This window comes from Cnephaeus nilssonii (assembly GCF_951640355.1).
Source record: "Cnephaeus nilssonii genome assembly, chromosome: 7".
Lineage (NCBI taxonomy): Eukaryota > Metazoa > Chordata > Mammalia > Chiroptera > Vespertilionidae > Cnephaeus > Cnephaeus nilssonii.
In genome coordinates, this window is record NC_137078.1 from 2,177,884 (window position 1) to 2,197,570 (window position 19,687).

Here is a 19,687-nt window from a genome sequence, read left to right on the forward strand (position 1 = left end):
ACTGAAGTTGGTTGCTCAGCTTTCCATGAGTGGAATGGTCACTGGCTGAACAGCAGTTACTTTAAAACATGGAACAAAAGAAAAGGGCTGGTTTCTTGGGGAAACTGGCCAGGAAGGGATGTGTGGGGGGAGGAGGAGTGTAGATAGAACCAGATAAGAAACTTCCAGACTGCAACAAGTGGCACAAGAAGCAACCACTTGGTAAATTATACTAATTAAACAAACAATAGCAACAAAACCACCCTGAACCATCAATTTTGTGATAGTAAAGTTTCAAGAAAACAATTTTTTTCTAGATCATCTATCCCCTATACTCTATCCAGGTGGTTCCCAGATGATAAACCACAGCATCACCTGGGAACTGGCTGAAATGAAATTCTCTGGCCTCACCCCAGACCTAAAGAATGAGAAATTCTGGAGTTGGAACCCAGCAATCTGTTCTTTAACAATATCTCCAGGTGATTCTTATCATGCTCAGGTTTTAAAACACATTAAAGTGCCTGCAGTCTTCTGAAGGGGCCAGCTCTTTCCTGTCTCCTCCATTTTGCTCATGATGTCTCTTCCCCCAGGGAATGCTCCTTCTCTAGTCTCTACATGAACTTATACTTTCCTTTCACGGCTCGGCTCAAAAGTCCAAACACCTTGCTCAACCCACTGAACAGAATTAACTACTCTCCATTTATGCTCCCCCAAAGCTTCTTCCATGCTTCCCCCTGCTGCCCATTCATGTCATAGGCTCTCCCTGTGTCCTCCATCTGACTGAGAACCCATGGGTGCAAGGACTGTCTCACTCATATCCCTGCCAAGCCCAGTTCCCTTTACTCAATCATATCCCTTCGATTCTGTAGAGGAGAGAAAATGCTCTTCTGGAACAAGACTCTGATGAACAAAAAGAATGCTGAGAGAGATAAACTAAGATGGCGGCATAGGTAAACACCTGAACTTGCTGCCTAGCACAACCACTTCAAAACTACTACTAAAAGACAAAACGGACATCATCCAGAACCACAGGAAGGCTGGCTGAGTGGAAATTCTACAACTAGAAGGGAAGAGAAAAGAACACTGAGACTCAGAGGAACTGCGGAAGTAAAGGCAGAGATGCAGAGGCACGTGCGCGGAGAAGGGCTGGCAACTGAGTACGTGGCTGGCTTTTTCAATCCGCAGGGAGACACAAGCTCCCGACTGCTCTGAACTCCAGTTCTGGGTGAGACTCTGGGGACCCAGACTCATACGGGGAGAAACTAAAATGTCTGGCAGCAGGCAGAACTCGAGGGCGGCTTTCTCTCAGAGGTGCTTGCAGCGATTTCTGAGGGACACTGAGACCTGGGGTACCTCTTAGAGCAGGGCTGATGGGAAGCCATTGCTATTTGCTCCGCCCTGAGACTCTGCCCCATCCAAGCTGTGTACAGAGGCTTTTGCATGTGAATGGCCTGGTCCTTTGAAATCTAAACTTACCTCACAAACTGCAGCTAAGTCAGAGAAACCAAGAACATCCAAAAGAAGGCCCAAGGCCCCACAGCAGCTTGCATTGCTTCACAGCTGGGCCTCATCTGGGCACCACCAAAACCCAAACAAAGAAGAGGAATCTGCAGATCTCTCCTTAGCTCCTGCTGGGTGGCCTCAGGCAGAGGCTAAATTAGCACCTCCTTGGAGATCCAAGAGCCAGTGTACCCAGGAGTCAGAGTAGGACCATCCAGATTACAACTCCTCGGATACATAAGGGACATACTCAGGGGGCAGACTCAGTGAGCACCAAACCCCCACTGAAGCAAGTCTTGCCTCATAAGGGTGTCTCCAGCACAGAAGTTCTCCCATCGTAGACACAGCTGATCCTCACAGCCAATTGGCCTAGAGGTCAATTCCTCCCAGTGATACCAACAACAATCAAGGCTTAACTCCAACAAGACTGTGCACACAGTCCACAAAGGTATGCACCAAGAGTGTCCACCTCAGGTAACTGGGGTGGCTGAGCCACTGGGCCCAATAGGACACCTAGCACACAAAGCCACGCTGTCAACTCAGGGAAGAAGACAAAATGCAGAGACAAAGAAACAGGTCACAAATGAAAGAAATGGAGGAAAGCAAACTACTGGATATAGAGTTCAAAACCACGGTTATAAGGTTTTTCATGAATTTTCTAGAAAAGGCCGATAAAGTTAGTGAGACCCTCGAGGATATGAAAAAGGACCAACTAGAAATTAAGCATACACTGACTGAAAAGAATAATATACAGAGATCCAAACAGCAGACTAGAGGATCCCAAGAATCAAGTCAAAGATTTGAAATACAAAGAAGCAAAAAATACCCAACCAGAAAAGCAAAAAGAAAAAAGAATCCAAAAATATGAAGATAGTGTAAGAAGCCTCTGGGACAACTTCAAGCATACCAACATCCAAATTATGGGGGTGCCAGAAGAAGAGAGAGAGCAAGATATTGAAAACCTATTTGAAGAAATAATGACTGAAAACTTCCCTCACCTGGTGAAAGAAATAGACTTACAAGTCCAGGAAGCATAGAGAACCCCAAACTAAAGGAATCCAAAGAGGACCACACCATGACACATCATAATTAAAATGCCAAGAGCAGCCGAAACCGGTTTGGCTCAGTGGATAGAGCCTCGGCCTGCGGACTGAAAGGTCCCAGGTTCGATTCCGGTCAAGGGCATGTACCTTGGTTGCGGGCACATCCCCAGTAGGGGTTGTGCAAGAGGCAGCTGATCGATGTTTCTCTATCATCGATGTTTCTAACTCTCTATCCCTCTCCCTTCCTCTCTGTAAAAAATCAATAAATATATTTAAAAAAATAAAAAAATAAAATGCCAAGAGCAAAAGACAAAGAGAGAATATTAAAAGCAGCAAGAGAAAAACAGTTAATTACCTACAAGGGAGCACCCATACGATTGTCAGGTGATTTCTCAACAGAAACTATGCAGGCCAGATGGGAGTGGCAAGAAATATTCAAAGTGATGAATAACAAGAATCTACAACCAAGATTACTCTACCCAGCAAAGTTATCATTCAGAATTGAAGGTCAGATAAAGAGTTTCACAGATAAGAAAAAGCTAAAGGAGTTCATCACCACCGAACAAGTATTATATGAAATGCTGAAAGGCATTCTTTAAGAAGAGGAAGAAGAAGAAAAAGGTAAACATAAAAATTATAAACAACAAATACATATCTATCAACAATATCTAAAAATCAAGTGAATAAAAAATCTGATGAACAGAATAAACTGGTGAATATAATAGAATCAGGGGCATAGAAAGGGAGTGGATTGACAATCCTCGGGGGGAAAAGGGGTGTGGGGGTGCGGGAAGACTGGACAAAAATCGTACACCTATGGATCAGGAGAGTGGGGGGGGAGGGTAAGGGCATGCGGTGGGGTGGGAACCGGGTGGAGGGGAGCTATGGGGGGGGGGGAAAGAGGAACAACTGTAATAATCTGAACAATAAAGATTTTAAAAAAAAAAAAGAATGCTGATAGGCATCCAACCCCTCTCTCCACAGTGGAAATTAGTAAATATCCTGTCGAGTGAAATCTGAAGTTTAGGGAGCAATCATTGGAGGCACCTATGGCAACAGAGACATCACTTAAAGAGCTCCACAGTCAAAAACACATATAGGATTTTATAAAAACCAAATATAAATTTCAAAAAATTATTCCCTTTGGTCAGTAAAAGCAAAAATGTAGATTAATTGGAAGGCACTAGATTTGGGACTAGACTGAAGTTCCATGAGGATAGATAGGGACCCTAGATCTGTCTAGGAGGCCTTCACTGTGGTCCCAATGCCGAGCCCTGACATTCTGTCAAATTAAAAGACACAGATGTGAGTACCATCTCTGCCACTTCCAAGCCAAGTAACATCAAACAGGCAAGTCATTCTCAAAGTCTTGGCCACTTATCAGTGAAAAACAGCAAAGTCAGACATTTATTATAACTATATTAAATACCTTACTTCCTAATCTTACAGTTTACTAATTGCTTTTACATCCAATGTCTTGTTTAATCATCAAACCTGCAGTTAGAGAAGGCCTCCCTTCTCATGGGGTCAGAAACACAATCCCAGACTTTGACTTTCCATCCATAGCCCTGATCATAGGCCAACTGACCTCAGATCTCTGAACTGTAAATTATCAGAAGCAGTTCATTTTGATTGACCACTAAACATTCAAAGATTCTTAGGTTACTTCTTTCCACTAATGGTGATCCTGCTTTAATGTGGCCTGTTTGAGGCTAAAAAAAAAGGGGGATCAAGCAAATTATTTTTCTAAAATTAATTCGTTAACATTACTTTTGCTAAAAAACATTGGGTTTTTGTGAACTGAGTTTCACAGTTGACTCCTCACTGACCTGATAATACTTTTCTTAAAAAAAGTATTAGTCCTTTTGATTAGTCCTGTTAATTACACCTTGGGAACTGAGTTTCACAGTTGACTCCTCACTGACCTGATAATAATACTTAAAAAAAAAAGTATTAGCTCTGTTAATCCATACCTGAGGATATGGCTTTTTAAAATGATTTTAGAGAGAGGAAAGGGGGGAGGGGGAGAAAGAAACATCGATGTCAGAGAGAAACATCATTCAATTGCCTCCCGGGGATCGAACCTGTAACTTTTTGGTGTACAGGATGATGCTCCAACTAACTGAACCACCGGGCCAGGGCAATATTCTTAAACTCTTTAAGAACTGGGCCACTCTTAGAAACACTCCCCTGGACCAAAAGAGTGACCCAATGAACCTAAAGCTGAGGAAAGAGGAAAGAAAGGGAGACGTCACAATAACAGAATGCTGACAGGCTGTTCAGGTGAAAAAACACAGGAGTCTTTGAGAATTGTTGGTTTGTTCTCAAAGGTTATAAGTACTAACTTGATATCTAGCTAAAGGTTCAATTATGTACTAACTTGATATTGTCTTTCCACCAAATTATTGACGAGTAGCATTAAAACCATAAGCAGAGATTCATTTATCAAACCTCAAAACTCTAGTTTGCATTGATTTTTTTTCTATAAAAGTACACAATGAGTATATATTATTGTGGGAAGAAAGGAAGGAAGGAAGGAAGGAAGGAAGGAAGGAAGGAAGGAAGGAAGGAAGGAAGGAAGGACCAATATAGCCAAAATGAATGAAAGAAAGAAAGAAAGAAAGAAAGAAAGAAAGAAAGAAAGAAAGAAAGAAAGAAAGAAGAACCAATATAGCCAAAAAGGATACCTTTAAGATGACAAAGTTAATGAGACAGAAAGTCTACTTGTTTGTGCCTTTGATCATTCACTATGAGTGAGTCAGTTCTGAACCTGCTTCTCTTTTACTTCAACAATTTAACCTAGAGTCTGAGCACCAGCTTTGGAAACAATGTGAATAAAGCTGGAACTTTCTAAGGCATTCAAATTGCTTGATCAACACCAGTTTTAGACTGTCATGCATTACTTTGGATTTTATAATTGTGATCCATGGGGATAGGTTTACTCATATTCATCAGTCCAGAGGGTGCCACATGGGAATTCATTGTTGAGGTGAAGCTTTAGAAAAGTAGACCTTGACCCAAGGTGTAATTAACAGGACTAATCTTCCTATACATATTTACCAATGTTTTAAACTCAAATTCAATCCAAATTCTATTTTGACAGCACTGGTAAGCTCTTGTGTTTCTTGGTTCTCCAAGAAATTGAAGAGGCTTTTGTCATTTTTTAAATAAAAAATGTGTTATTTCCTGGGACTGTACCTTTAAACAATTTATTGAGTTTCTCAATAATAAAGTAAATCTAATTCCCTCTAATATTTTGAGTCTCTATGGTCAATCATCCCCCAAACCTTTTACTTTTTAACACAAAGAAGCCCCCCCCCCCAAAAAAAAAAAACTTTTTCCACCTTACTAAGACATTCATCTATCTTACTATCAGAAAAGACAGTTTCTCATGTTTCCTCTGTGCAGCATATCTGTATGCATTCAGTTATCCCAATATTCTTATAGTTTTATAGATCTGGACTGCTCAAAAGAGTAAGCCATACAAATTAAGCTTATTATAAAGTCCCCTTCACCACTGGACTTTATGAGCAAGCTATCTGTAAGTCTACTAGAAAATAAAATACTTTCTCATTAAACAAGCATTTAAATAAAAAGCTCTTTCAATCACCATTCTAATTCCCACCCTTTCTGTGTGCACGGTATTACTTAAAAGCAGCTTGTTTTTACAGAACCCATGCTGTATTTCTCACGAAAAAAAAAAAAGGCAAAAGGAACTTTCAGACACAGCAGTACTGAAAAGAAATAAGATGATTAAAGTTAACACAGCCTTAAATCTCAAGTGATTTATATGTCAGCAAAATTTCCAGCAATCAAATTGTATAACCATTTTATCACCAATAAACCTATATGGAGCACAAAGGCCTCTTTCTCCTTCTCCCTGATTTTATCATGATCCAAAATAAAATGTTGATTCACACCTTTGATCGGGGAAAGAGCTGGGTGATGTGATGAGTTCTTGGATGTTGAGGTGAGTAATGGGTAGAGGTCAGAAGCGGGCAGCCTTTCCTTTCACATCTGAACACAGGCCCTGCCCAGGAGAAGATGAAGCCGAAGCAGGAAATGGAAAGAAGGCTCACCTAGCACAGGGAGGGGGAGAAGCTTTCAGCTGGATTCCTTTTGAAACTCTCAGGAGAGATTAACCAGGTTCCTGTGGGAAGGGCGAGGTGAGCATTTTCTCACAGCCAATTTCACTGGTCAAATTTGGGGCCTGATAGTCCTGTCTCTGAACAGGGGCCTTACCTGAGGTATCTACACACACTTCCAGCTGCAACAAGTCCACACTGACTCCAGAACTCCCGATCTCGAGGCTCCCAGGAGAAGGTGCTCAGGTCTGGATTCTCCCTGGGGATTCTGACCAGTTCACAGTCCTGAGATGAGGGCAAGGGTCAAGACTCACAGATATGCCAAGGCTTCCAGCAGTGGATCCCGCCACCCCAGGGGCACGTCCTTACAAACAGGGCCGCTCTGCAGTCCTCAGGCTCCTGCGCAGGGTTTCCCACGTGCTGTCAAGCCCTGACGTATCTCCTGGATCACTATCAACTAACCTCTATCACCCCAGTTCCTCCTGAAAGAAGGAGGGAGCAGAATAGAAATAGCTTTATGGTGCTCTCTGCCTCTAGGAATGCTCCAAGAGTATAAAGGCGATAAAGACTACTAAGAATAATAAAAATAAAAATAAAACAGAAAGATTCATCACTGTTGTTTGTTCCTCAAAGTCTGGCTCATAGAATGTTGACAGTTCCACCAGCTAAAATCTGTGACTATTCTCAATGGGTGCAGCCTAAGCATCTGTTAGGGTTGCCACCGATAAAGTTTTACATTTTAAGATATTTGATTAAGTTATTTAAGCTCTCAGTGCCTGAAGTCAGGCAAGGTTGGGATTAAAGCTCAACTCAGCCACTTGTCAACTGTGTGACCTCAGAAATGCGATTTTTATCTAGGCCCCCGTTTTCTCATCTGTAAAACAGGAATAATAATTGCACCAATTTCACAAGAGGATTTGTAAAGCCTAAATGGCATATTGCTTATAAAGTATTCAGTACACTGGTAATGGGAAACATTCTATAATACTAATTACTAATATTACCTTTATTATTTTGAGAAAGTTACATAATATAATCATTTTATATAGGATTATAGTATATAACTCTAGATTTCAATATTTGGGCATTTTTAAATGTATGCGACATTAACCTCAACATACCACCTGATTTTGCATTTGGCTGTCCAATCAATTTTGACTAAAGTCATAATTTTTAAAAAAGTAATCCCGCTATACCTGCCCAACCCTTCACTTCCCCTCAGGAAGCTGTGTCTCTCCCCTCAATTGCTCTCTCCTCTTAATATTTTTATGAGAAGCACAACACTGGCAGTTGAAGACAGTGATCAACTTGCCTGTGAAGGTGCTAACAGCTCCTTTAATGCTGTATGTAGCTCAATGGAAAGGCTGTGTTTTGATTTGCAAAATGGCTATTTGCAACATTTGTTCCTACTAAACAAGTATTCCAAACTGGAATTGGGAATTCTGAAGGACTACCTTCTGTCTTGATCACAATTCTCTCTCTCTCGACCTTATCCCCACTTTCCTGGGTCATAAACAACATGGCTATCACTCACCACTTCCTAGTAGTATGGAATATTTCTCCCAAATACACTCTCAATCTAAGGACTTTGGGAAGATCTGTTTATGTCTTCTGTCCTTACAAATTAAGCTACACTGACCTTTCCAGACTCCTCAACTCAGCCTCAGCCCCCTCCTCACTCTGTACACTCAACCTTGAATTGGCCAGTCACCCCTTATCTCATCTCTTCCAGTGACAAGACATCCACCCCTTGGCCACCAAGTTCCCCCCTTTATATTGGTTTTCAAGGGCTTTAGATCCACAAAACATTTCAAGCTAGAGTGTCCTGCTGCCATTTCAACTTCATCTTGGGGCCAACAACCTTGGAAAGGAAGGGTCAACAAAACAAGCCTGGTGCTGGTAATGAGGAAACTTGAGTAGAAGCTCCAGTTACACCACTAACTAGCTTAGTTAGTGGTTTGGATAAAGTGATACTTCACAGCTCTAAGATCCTAAATGCCCACCCTCCCCATGTCAAAATACACTATTTATTTCTTCATTTATTTATTAATGCAATAATTAGTGAGTATCTAATACTGCAAAGCTACTGTGCCTGGCATTATGAGGGGTTAAAGATCATCCCCCCAAAGAACTTATCATCTAGAATGGGAAATAGGACAATCACACCAGTAACTGTAAGAAACAAAAGGAATGTAATGATTGGAGGGACTTATAAAAAGAACATTACAACCCTATTACCAACATACCAAGCCTGAAAATAAAGTAATTTTCAAGATGTCTTTCCTTTTCTGCCTCCAGTCTTTCACCAAATGCTTTTTCCTTTGCACCATTTCTTAAATTTGTGCTCTCCACTCTGAACTTGGAGTGACATGCTTAAATCCAGGCCTTGGGCAACACTCCCCTCTTATGATTTTACCTCTGTCCCCTACACTTCTCTGATGTGTGATTTCCCATCAAAATAGGAGAATCACCCCATCAAGCTGTTTTGACTTGACAACTCTCTTGCTAGAGCTCTAAGGTGGTCTTCCCATGTTACACAACATCCACATCAAATCCCTTTAAAGCCTGTCCGTGCTTTACTTCCTCCCTCTCGCAAACAGAGGCTGAGAACAAACTTTGTACTTTGTGCTGGGTGGGATAGCTAAGTCACAGACTTTAACCTCCAAGAGCTTACACACTGGTCAAGAGTTGGGACTGTACTAAAATTCAAAAATTCAGAAATCTAAAGATGAGTCGCCTTCTAGCAGCACAGAAAACAGTAATAAATGCTAGAGGATTAAGAACATGGAGAGCTACTTTCTGGCCACAGTAATCAAGGGAAGCTTCTAAGAAGAGTTCACACCTGAGCTATTCCGGCAGCGTGGGCAGGACTTCGGGGAGGGAAGTAAACAGGTGGCCCAACGTGACTGAGACAGGAAAGGAGGGCAGGTTAAAGACCAGCAAATAGTTAGGTGGGACTTGGGTGAAAGGATATATATATATGTGTGTGTGTATATATATATTTACTAGTGGCCAGGCGCATGAAATTCGTGCACATTAAAGGGGGATTAATTAGAGGAAATAATTTAATATTGCTATTTGCCCTTTCTCTATAATAGAGGTGTCAGAGATGAAAGAAAATTAGTAAAATGTATATGAAAACCTTCCCTCCTGTCAGAGTCTGGGGCGCACCATGGGACCCAGAGTCAAGTCCCCGTCCACCCACATGTGCCTCAAAATCGCGTGAGACCCAGACCCGGCCGCCCCCCCCCCCCCCGCCCTTTGGGCTAGATCCAGACCTGGCCAGTCCCACCCTTGTCAAGCCTCACCAGGCAGGGAACATAGCCTCAGGTCCCCTGGCCCAGTGCCAGGATGGGGGGTATGCCTTGAGGTCCCCCGTCAAGCCCCACCATGTGGGGGACATGGCCTGAGGTCCCCCGTCAAGCCTCACCAGGCAGGGGGGCACAGCCTCAGGTCCCCCATCAAAACCCGCTGGGCGGGGGGCGCGGCCTGAGTTCCCCTGACCCAGCACTGAGGGTGCACCTTGGGGTCCTCCGTCAAGCTTCACTGGGTGGGGAGCATGGCCTGAGGTCCCCTGTCAAGCCCCACCTGGTGGGGGGCACAGCCTGAGGTCCCCCAGCCTGGCACTGGGGCGGTGGGGAGCAGCCTGAGGTCCCTTAGCCCAGCACTAGGACAGGAAGCGCACCTTGAGGTCCCCCATCAAGCCCCGCCGGGTGGGGGCATGGCCTGAGGTCCCCTGGCCTGGTGCCAAGGCGGGAGGTGCAGCCTGAGGTCCCCTGTCAAGCCCAGCCAGGCAGAGGGGCGCAGCCTCAGGTCCCCTGGCCCAGTGCTGGGGTGGGGGGCATGGCCTGAGTTCCCCTGACCCAGCACTGGGGGTGCACCTTGAGGTCCCTGTCAAGCCCCGCTGGGCAGGGGGTGCAGTCTGAGGTCCCCAGGCCTGGTGCCGTGGTGGGGGGCGTGGCCTGAAGTCCCCTGTCAAGCCCCACCTGGTGGGGGCACAGCCTGAGGTCCCCCTGCCTGGCGCTGGGGCGGGGGGAGCAGCCTGAGGTGCCCTAGCCCAGCACCAGGACGGGAAGCGCACCTTGAGGTCCCCTGTCAAGCCCTGCCGGGTGGGGGGCATGGCCTGAGGTCCCCTGTCAAGCCTTTCGAGGTGGCGGACACAGCCTGAGGTCCCCTGTTAAGCCCCATGGGGGCGGGGGAGGGCGTAGCCTCAGATCCCTGCTGATTGCTTGTTAAGGCTCCTTATGGGAACTTGGCTTCAGCTGTGGGTGCAGCCATCTTTGTGATGGAGTGATGGTCAATTAGCATATTCCCTCTTTATTAGATAGGATATGTATTTATATATTTATATGTATTTATATATTTTAAAGAGAGGATACTTTTTGAAAGAACTTGAAAAGGTACTAGCAAGTTGAGTAGCAGGAATAACTAATTATCTGGTTAAGCAAGACTCTGCAGTATAAAGATGTAGATGTTTAACAATCTGAACTGTGAGGCAGTTATCGGCGGGGGGGGGGGGGGGGGGGGGGGGGAGGGCGGGGGGTGGTAAAAATGCCCTGAGAATCCGAAAACCTGGCCGGGCCCAGCTTCGCCCAGGAAGGGCTCCAGCAGCCACCGAACGTCATTGAACCTCGTTGGTCTCAGTTCCCTCATTTGTAACCTGAAGCCACTGAACTGGCTGACCGGGAAGGTCTCTGCATTCCAAAACTAAACCAACTGTATATTATTTCTGCCATTAAAACATTCATTGTGGGGGTGAAGGGAAAGGTAGGTATCTGTATTTCCTTTCCACAGAGGTTTCCCTTTCAGAACTAAAAATTTTTTTTTCCTAAACTTATTAATTCTATGTATATGCCCCCCACATCATAAATTTAACCATCTAAATAATATTCAGTGTGTGTGTGTGCCCCATCGTCTAAAATTTTGTTTTTGGCTCATAGGTTATCCAAGAAATTTGTGCAGCAAGCCTTAGCCTTGTAGGAGTGTAACCAATACCGCAGCCCCCGTGTAAAATATCTCTGTATGAAACACAAAATGTGACAAGGTAAAGAAAAGGAAGAAAGGTGAGAGCTGTTACTCACCTAAAAGACCACTTCCTGCCTGGTCGAGTGCCTCAGTGACTGAGCCTGGACATAGCAGGAGGCAGCCTATCCATGATTCTCTCTCATCATTGATCTTTCTATCTCTCTCTCCCTCTCCCTTCCTCTTTGAAATCAATAAAAATATATTTTTAAAAGCATTTTTAAAAAAAGATTAAATATTTCTTTTTTCAAAAGACCACTTCCTTTTAATAGCACCAAATAAGGCCTGAAATAGCAGCAATGTAAAAAAAAGTAAGGTGGTGGGGTTTTAATGTCGTAAATTTTGGAGTCTCCGCTTAAAAATACAGCTAGCCCTGGCCAAGCAGCTCAGCTGGTTAGTGTCCTGGGATATGCTAAGGTTGTGGCACATACACGAATCAACCAATGAATGCATAAATAATCTCTCCCTTCCTCTCTCTAAAATCAATAAATAAAAAATGTTGCTAAAATACAGAACGTTTTGGCTCTGAAATTCGCTGGAAGTTTACTTTTTAAAAATATATATGTTGATTTTTAAGAGAGTTAGAAACATCGATGAGAGAGAAACATCGATCAGCTGCCTCCTGCACTCCCCCCACTGGGGATGTGCCCGCAACCAAGGCACATGCCCCTGACCGGAATCGAACCTGGGACCCTTCAGTCGCAGGCCGACGCTCTATCCACTGAGCCACACCGGTCAGGGCGCAAGCTTCCTGTTGAGAGGCGCACCGAGGCGCCCCGCTCCAGGAAAGGCACCAGCACCAGACGCCGCGGAGCGATTTCCCTCCAGCCTGTGGGTCCCGCGCCCCAAAGCCCAAGGCACCGAAACCCGGCACGGAATTCGCGCGGCACGGGCTGAAGCCGAAAGCCCGGCAGCAGCCACGCCCCAGAGTTAGAGAGAGGCAAACAGCGAAGTGGACAAACGCCAGCCTTCGGCGGAGAGCCCTCCGTCCCGGCCGGCCGACAGCGGGCGCACAGGGCGGCACCTGCGGCCGCGGCTGCCCCGGGCGGACCGGGAAAGCCGCGGAGACCCCGCCGGGCTCTGAGCCAGCGACGCGGTGAGGCTCGGCCTTCTGCCCACGTGCCGGCCCCCCGGTGTCCCACCACCGCGCACCCAAACCTACCGCGGAGGTCCCGCCGCCCGCCCGCACGTCCGCTCGGCCGCTGCCTCCCTGCGCTCGCCCGGCGGCTGCGCTCGCCCGTCTGCGCATGCCCGTCGGGCACCCAGGCCAGCCACGTCGGAATCCACTTACGGGGTTTGGCCGGGCTCCCAGGGAAAGGCACCCCAGTCCGAGAGCTGGGGCTCGGCGGGGGGCGCTGGGAGAGGTGAGGGGGGAGCTGGCCTGGCCGCTGCTGCCCAGCTGCGCAGGACTTAAGCGTCTCTCATACCAAAGAAGACCACCTACATCGCTGGGATGAGCTTAGCACCCTGGTTCTCACACTTGAGCTTCGGTCAGAATCACCTGGACGGCTTGTTAAAACACGGATCCTGCCCTCGCTGGTTTGGGTCAGTGGAGAGACGCAGGCCTGTGGACTGCAGGGTTCCAGGTTTGATCCCGGTCAAGGGCACAAGCCTGGGTTGCAGGCTCCATCCCCCGTGCAGGAGGCAACCAATCCACGTGTTTCTCTCACATTGATATTTCACTCTGTCTTTCCCCTCTCTTCTACACTCTCTGAAAATCAATGGAAAAATATACTTGAAAAATATACTTGGATGAGGACAAAAAAAAAAACAAACCCACACCCAGAGTTTCACTCAGCAGGCGTCCTCAAACTACAGCCCGCGGGCCACATGCGGATGTTCTTGCCGTTTTGTTTTTTTACTTCAAAATAAGATATGTGCAGTGTGCATAGGAATGTGTTCATAGTTTTTTTAAACTATAGTCCGGCCCTCCAACGGTCTGAGGGACAGTGAACTGGCCCCCTGTTTAAAAAGTTTGAGGACCCCCTGAGAGGCCCAACAATTTGCATTTCTAACGTTTTTTGAAACTCTTGCTACTGGTCCCCCTACCACGCTTTGCAAACTACTAGTATAAAGAAAAGGGGAAAGTTTTCTTTCTCTCTCCCCTTTTTGAGATTTCACAAAACATTTCCTCTTCATTTAACAGCCACACCTGTTTTAAAAATAAGTAAATAGCTACACCTAGCACTCAAACAAAGGTGGAATATTTCCTCTAGCATGTGAATCAAGTAAATGGAATGCAGGCCCAAGACTTCTCACAGAGTTTGCCCAGCATAATCTTTCTTTGTGGTCACTTCAGCTCTGTCTCCAGAGGCAACAGGAGGGGTCCCTATTTTGCTGCCCCTTTAACTCAAAGTCCTGTGTGCCCTCTCATGACCTAGCACAGTACTGGGTACAAAATAGATACCCAATAAATCCTGACATGGTATCAGTAGGGCTGGAGAGATGGAAAGAAAGATGTTGAAATTATTTTAGGAACCCAAAGGAATTGATAAGCAATTAAATATGGAAGTATGTGAGCCAGGTTTGGGGAGGATAAGGATTTTTTTCCTGCCTTTTACCTAGAGAAATTGATGGATTTAGTATACTTATCTGAGCCCAGATATACAGAAGGAGTTGAATATGTAAGTTCTCACAAAATATTTCTTAAAAAAGTTAAACACACCTCTGCCACACAAGCCAGCCATTCCATCTGTGAATGATAAAGGGTTTCTGTAATAAAACTGATAAGTCCAGGGGCAGAAAGTAACCCCACAGGGTGATCTGATCATAAACTCCTAAATGGGCATGTCATGGTGGGTAGTCACCCCAGGCATATCATTTTTTTAGAAAAAGTTTATTTCACCTTAAGCAAGCCCTGTCCAATTGTTCTTAGGAATCTAAATTAACACATTTGAAATGCCAGAGTATTTATCTTTTTACAAATCCCTCTGAAGCAACCACCCTCTAGAAAGCCCATAATCTTGATAACTATCCTGTAATCAAATTCCTGCTTTGCTTTCTCCCACCTCCATGTAAGCTTTCTTACCCCATCCCCCTATTCCAAATGTATAAAAGAAACTGCAAAACTATCGTTCTCCAGAACAGTTGAGATCTTGCTTCCCTGCAATTGTCCTAAGTTTGGCTCAAATAAATTCATATATAGATTCTCTACAAGTTTGGACATTTCTTATTTTTAAAATTGTTTTATTTTATTTTTATTGTTGACACTATTACAGATGTCCCCTATGGACATTTCTTACATTGACATATTTTTACTTATTATCCAAGATAAATTAAAACATATATGTTCACACAAAGACTTGAACACGAATGTCTATAGCAGCTTGTTTTCACAATTGCACCAAACAGAAGAAATTCAATGTCAATCAATAGGTTCATGGGTAAACAAATTGTTTAATCTATGCAATGGAAATAATTACACGTACAGGCTTCAACATGAATAAATCCAAAAATCATTATGCTGACTGGCAGGTGCCAGAGAAAAATGTACGATTCCATATATACTAATAAAAGGGTAATATGCTAATTAGACCAGGTTGACCAGACATCTTCCAGTCATACTGCCTTCCTTCCAGACAAAGCCATGGTGGCGGAGGCCGAGGCAGAGGCGGTTAGGGGCGATCAGGCCAGCAGGGGAGAGCAGTTAAGGACGATCAGTCCAGCAGGCAGAAGTGGTTAGGTGCGATCAGGCTGGCAGGGAAGGGCAGATAGGGGCGATCAGGCTGGCAGGCAGGCAAGCAGTTAGGAGCCAGCGGTCCTGGATTGCAAGAGGGATGTCTGACTGCCGGTTTAGGCCCGATCCCTCAGAGAGAGGGTGTAGGCCTGGCTGAAGGACCTCCACCCCCCACCCCCTGTTCATGAATTTTGTGCACCAGGCCTCTAGTTTATACCTAAAGTTCAAACTAACCTCTCGTGATACAAAGCAAATCAGTAATATCTTGAAGCTAGGGGTAGAGGGAGGGATGTGCCGTAATGGGGCAGTAAAAATATTTGGAGGATAATGGAAATCATCTCTCGATTGCAGTGAAGATTTTATAGGAATACACACTGTAAACAGTAAATTGTACACTTTATTTTTAAAAAATACTTCTATTGATTTCAGAGAGGAAGGGAGAGGGAGAGAGATAGAAGCATCAGTGATGAGAGAGAATCATTGATTGGCTGCCTCCTGCACGCCCCCCACTGGGGATGAAGCCCAAAACCTGGGTATATGCCCTGACCCGAAATTGAACCCTGACCTCCTGGTTCATAGGTCAACACTCAACCAGTGAGCCACACGGGCCAGGCTAAATTGTACACTTTAAATATAAAGTCTGTAACAACCCATTTCTAAAAGTTGCAAACTTCAAGATGTGATTTGTAAATTTATTGCTAATAAAACTAACATATTTCCCAAATGTATCTCCCAAATTAAAACAGTAAATAGAGTATATCATCAGAAATGCACAACCAGCGAATAATAATTATAAAGAAATTTATCTGGTGAACTGGTTGTATCACTAACAATGAGAAATAAAGCTTTCCAATAGTGTTTCCAAAAGCCTGGATGTCATGGAGATGTTAAATGAGTAGGGCTCTGGGTCAAGGACCCCAGTCCTGCTAGCACACTATTACTCCCATATTGGGATATTGCTGAGATCATGCTTGATACATGATTCCCACTGATAATTAAAAGAGCAATACTTTAAAAGCAATGGCAACAGGTAGGAAGAATTCACAAAAAATATGCTGTATTTGGTGGGCACAAGCATTCTTGTCATCAAAAGAATACACTCTAGTCATAATAACCATATGTTTCAGTTTTCCCAGAATAGTTCCAATTTAAAATATTTGTTTTATCAAATGAATTTATGTTTAATAATGTGTTCCAATTGAGAATTGAAAAAAATAAAATCAACTTAAATTGAAATAGGGATAATTTTCTGGCTTTTCTATAGCTTATATAAAATATCCTATCTAATAAAGAGGGAATATGCTAAGTGACCCTCATGCCATTGCAAAGATGGTGGTGCCCACATCCAATAAGGAGGGAATATGCTAATTGACTGCCCTGCCCTCAAAGATGACAGTGCCCACAGCCAATAAGGAGGTAACATGCTAATTGACTGCCACCCCCTCAAAGATGGCGGCACCCACAGCCACAAGATGGTGGTGCTCAGTCCCCTCAGCCCTGCCAGGGCACCTGCCTCTGGAGTCCCCCTGTCCCCTCAACCACCCAGGGCCACCCAAGGCTCAGGTAACCAGGGCTGGCTGAGGCTTGCACTGCCAGCAGTGGCACCAGCAGAGGTGTGATGGGGCATCGCCTTCCCCTGATCACCAGGTCGCTCCCCACCCCTGAAGGCTCCCAGACTGTGAGAGGAGACAGGCTGAGCTGAGGGACCCCCGCTCCAGTGCATGAATTTTCATGCACCAGACCTCTAGTTCTAGCTAATAAAAGAGTAATATGCAAATTAACCATCACTTCGTGATAAAGATGATGGTGCCCACAGCCAATAAGGAGGGAATATGCAAATGGACACAACAAAGATAGATGCGCTGGCTGGAGCCACGGAGCTGGCCGGAGAGCAGGTGGGAAGGTTTGGTGTCCTGGGTCACTGGGGCAACCCAGGACACCAAGCCTGGCTGGAGAGCAGAGCAGGAGAGCGGGCTGGAGTTCCCAGTCCTTTTGGATTCTATAGCCCCTGGATCAGAAGCGGAAACCAAGAGTGCGGGGAGCACCAGGAATTCTGGGAATCGTAGTTTTGGTGGCAGCTCCTGGACTAGAAGCAGAAGCTCAGAGCGGGGGGAGCACCAGGAATGCTGAGAATCATAGTTCTGGTGGCAGACGTATTGCATGATCTCCTAGACACTGAAGCAAAGTGAGCCCGGAGCAAGTTACTGTTGCGGGTGGGGGATGGAGGGAAAGCAAAGGTGAGAGACATAAGTAAAGTCAGAGTGTCAAGGAAAAATTAAAAGGAAGACATCCTGCAACTTCTAGGAAATCTCCACTGGGGAGGCCTGATGCGGCGGGGGCCAAACATGGCGGGAATCTCCCTTTTCCGCATCCCACGCGGAAAGAGAGATGAACGAATCAGTTCTAAATGGAGGCGGCCAGGGATCCTACCTAATAATAGACAAATATGCAAATTGACCGTACCTTCGCTATGCCCACGATTGGCCAGGAGGCGCGGGGGGGCGGGACTTGGGGTGGCCGATTGGGCCGGCGGGACGCTGAGCTCGCATCACCAGCGGCGGCGCAAGCTCAGCGTCTGCACCATGGCTGTGCTGCGGCACAGAAGGGGCCTCTGGGGCAGCGAACTCACGTCCCACCACAGACCATCAAAAGCGGGGGAGCTGGGTGCCTGTCCGCTCAGGCACCAGGCCTTTCAGAAGCCTCCGCCGCGCTGGAGGCTTCCGAAAGGCCTGGTGCACCAGTGGACAGGCACCCAGCACCCCCATGATCGAAAGCGAAAGCGTGTAGGGGACCCTACACGTGCATGATTCAATCATGCACTGGGCCTCTAGTTGAGAAATAATAGAAATAAAGAGAGCAAGACGCAGAAATAGATTCACAAAGCTGGGGGCTGGGTGGGACGCCATTTTGTCTGATGGAGAGGCAGCATGACGACGACGACCCTGAGCCACGCAGCAGGTTTATCTTATATCCCAAAAATCCAGGAAGTAACACCAAAACTTAGGATCAAAGGAGCTTATTTGCATTCTTAACTAGGCCCTAGCATTACTGGATTTACATATCTAGACCCGCCCCTGCTGACACCTGGGCTGCTATGAAGTCAGAACTGATTAACATGTCCAGCCTCATTGGGGAAGCATGTTCCCAGGGTGTGACTCGGCCTAAGCCCTGAGTTCAGCTGACGATAATTAAGGAAAAATGCCCATGTGTCTTCCCAGGCGGCCCTCTACACTCCACCAATGGAGCAAAGAAAAAAAAAAAGACGTCTATTATTCTGTGAGCACCAAACCAGACTGGGCTGGGGTCTCAGACAATTCACTCATATGATTGAAAAGACAGACAGAAACTTCACTCTTTTATGTAGCCAGGCAGGTACAATGCACAACATGCATGTTTTCACGGAAGAGGACTTAACAGAACCATTTGCTATACACCCTTTGGTAAGTCACCTTTTTAGTGGCCATCTGTGTTAGTTAATTGCCATAATCAAGAGTAAAAATTAAAACTTTTCTATCTCTATAACAAGCAGGTCCTTACAGCTTGAAGCAAGGCAACTATCTATAATAATAAAAGTGTAATATGCTAATTAGACCAGATAGCCAAATGACCTTCCAGACATCATTCCAGACATCCTTCCAGACAAAGCTGTGGTGGCGGGGCCAAGGCAGAGGCGGATAGGGGCGATCAGGCAGGTAGGCGAGCAGTTAGGGGCAATCAGGTAGGCAGAGTTGTTAGGGACAATCAGGAATCTTCCCAGATTGTGAGAGGGTACAAGCAAGGCTGAAGGACCGCCCTTCCCCCCCCCCGTGCACAAATTTTGTGCACCGGGCCTCTAGTTAGTAATCCTATCTAATAAAAGAGTAATATACAAATTAACCATCACCCCACTACAAGCCACGCCCACCATCCACACCCACCAGCAAATCAGAGTGAGTATGCAAATTAACCCCAACCAAGATGGCTGCAGCCACAGAGAGCAGGAAAGAGGCTTGGATTTCTCTGGCAATGGAGGAAGCCAAGCTTTCCACACACCCTGGCGGGCCCAGGCCTCCACTCAAGGGTACAAAGTTTCAATTATAGAAGGTAAATAAATTCCAAGAGAAATGGCAGCAGCCATGGAACTGGAAGAGCAGGAGAACCATGAGATGTTCAGGTAAGACTTGGTTGAACATTGAATTGCATGAGATAGAGGCAGGGTGTGTCCCTATTTTGGTAGTTTCTTAATCTTTTCAGAGTTAGCAACTGCCTTGACAGGAAATTGGGATAATTCTCATGATAAAGTCTGTTTCTCCCAAAGATTCTATATATTATCTGTATCTCTAAACAAACCTCTTTTTTCTTAAACTAGCAAAAGGGATTTCAATCCTGAAAAATGCATTATC

General features: G+C 45.4%; 1 protein-coding gene across 2 annotated transcripts in view; it reads right to left on the reverse strand.

The window, feature by feature from the left end:
* Positions 1-12,863, reverse strand: part of PLS1 (plastin 1) — a 222,745-nt gene extending 209,882 nt beyond the window's left edge. The window contains exons 1-2 of one of the 2 annotated variants that reach the window (XM_079777350.1): positions 12,792-12,846; positions 6,765-6,892 (exon numbers count right to left, since the gene is read on the reverse strand). The gene's annotated coding sequence lies outside the window, so the exon portion shown is untranslated. Of the gene's footprint in view, positions 1-6,764; positions 6,893-12,787 lie in introns of both variants that reach the window. The other variant, XM_079777349.1, reaches the window with a different exon arrangement.
* Between the last annotated feature and the right edge of the window lie 6,824 nt (positions 12,864-19,687).